The sequence below is a fragment of the Nicotiana tomentosiformis genome, chromosome 5 (assembly GCF_000390325.3).
Source record: "Nicotiana tomentosiformis chromosome 5, ASM39032v3, whole genome shotgun sequence".
NCBI lineage: Eukaryota > Viridiplantae > Streptophyta > Magnoliopsida > Solanales > Solanaceae > Nicotiana > Nicotiana tomentosiformis.
In genome coordinates, this window is record NC_090816.1 from 47,479,507 (window position 1) to 47,481,657 (window position 2,151).

Here is a 2,151-nt window from a genome sequence, read left to right on the forward strand (position 1 = left end):
CTGTAGGATTTCCCTATTCACTTGAATACTACTCGTACAGTTCAGTGGGAATTACGAACTATAATTCTACCCTAACCAAAAAAGGAAAAAGAAAAATAGCGAACTAGAAATATAGGAACTTGTGCAAGGGACGGTGCATTTGCCTATGTAATTTTATTTTTATTCTAATTGTTGTTCTCATGTACTTTGCTTCCGATTTTAGTAACATAGAATAATATAAGCAGTACGTGCTATCCCAATCATATAAAAGACTGCTTTCTTGATAGATTTACAAATAAATTTTTATTGTTTACCCGTAAAACGGTACAAATGAATTTATGTGTGTTTTCTAGATAAATAAATTAATTTGATCCTAAAATAATAGGAGAATTAAATAAATATGTAATATTTAGCCTTGAGATGAAGATGTAATAGCAGAAACAATAATTTCGGGATCAGGGCTTCCGGGCGCAATAATAATGAAATCAAAAGGCAAGAAGATAAAATTAAAATAAAGTTTTGAATAGATTATAGTATAAGTTTGCCAGAAAATTCGTGTCCTTTACAATGATAACGGAGCTCACTATTTATAACTGTACCTAGTGAACAAGTTCCTAGGATTATGCCCTTCTTTAATGTCAATTATGAGAATGTGTAATGGTGGGCATGAACGATAATTTTTTTATAACGGGCAGTGTACTAAATGCTGTAGAATATTCTCCATTAGATACTTCCGGGTGGTAGGAATTTATTGTATCTTTATGAGCATCATTCTTTCCCGTAACATATGGAACAATTGTCTTCGGTTTTAACTATCCTCTGTCTTCGGCTCCACGTGTCGCTCCCTTATGTAACCACTTAACATAACATATTTTACCCTGTACATCTGTCAACAGATTGTATAAAGTTTTTACAGAGTTAATGCAATATTAAGTTAAAGAGAAAAGTTTACATTCTTGTCAAATTTAAGTGGTTATTTCTTCTCATGTCTTCTTCTTTAATCTAGAAATCAAGTAAATAGAGTTGTGAAAGACTTGATGGCATAGGAAAATTTGAAATTTTTTTCTTCTCTTTTCATATATATATATATATATATATATATATATATATATATATATATGTATGTATATATTAAGCATAAGAACACAAGGTTAAGAATCTTACGACTTTTCCTTTCTTTTATGGTTAAATCTAGTTCTATCTATATATATACTATATTAAAATCACTATACTATATTAAAAGCACGAATCCCCTTAACGAAATGTCGTTCGCCTATTTTATCCTTTTAAAATAGAGGTTGTACTTGATAATATAGTCAATTAATTATTTTCCTAATATTTAGCACTTTAAATTCAACAAAATTTTTGATTATTAAAGATTTCCTTATTTAAACTACTACATACGAAATCCTAATATCTAGGACATAAAAATAAATCAAATTGAACAAATCGTTTATAGAATTTTCTTTTTATGATATGTGTATACAAACCTACTAGAAGCGTGCATATCAAACTTCATTAAGCATTTTATGGTTCCATTAAATACATACTTTTCTCCCAAAATAAACGATAAAACTATTATATATACATCAAAATTTATATAGTTATTTTCTTGAAAAATATACTTAGATCATTAAAGTGTAGTCCATATTTTCCATTCTGACCATCTAAAAATTATGAATACCGTGAAAAACTTAAAAATCAAATTTTAAAATAATGCGGGAGATATATATGAAAATAATAAAAAACATAAATATATAGCTCACTATAGCTTGGAAACAACATAAACATAATCATTGGAAACGATTAATGTAATTTTAAAAATATGTAGAATTTTAAATAAAATTTTAATTATTAATTTTTTTATTTGAATTATGTAGAAAAGTGTAATAATTAGAATTTAAAATCAAGAAATTTTTTACCTTAGAGAAATTCTTTATTTATTTGGACTATGTAACGTAACAACAACACATTGCATATTAATCTTAATATTTAGAACTTCATCAACTAAAATTTTATTTATTGATTGTTTTGTATAATATTTAAAAATTACGCTCTGTAATTATTTCAACTTCTAAAATCATAAAGAAAAATATATTCTAAATGAGTAAAATTTACTCAATAATGGCAGAATATCATACACTCAATAATTATATTTTTTATTAATATTTC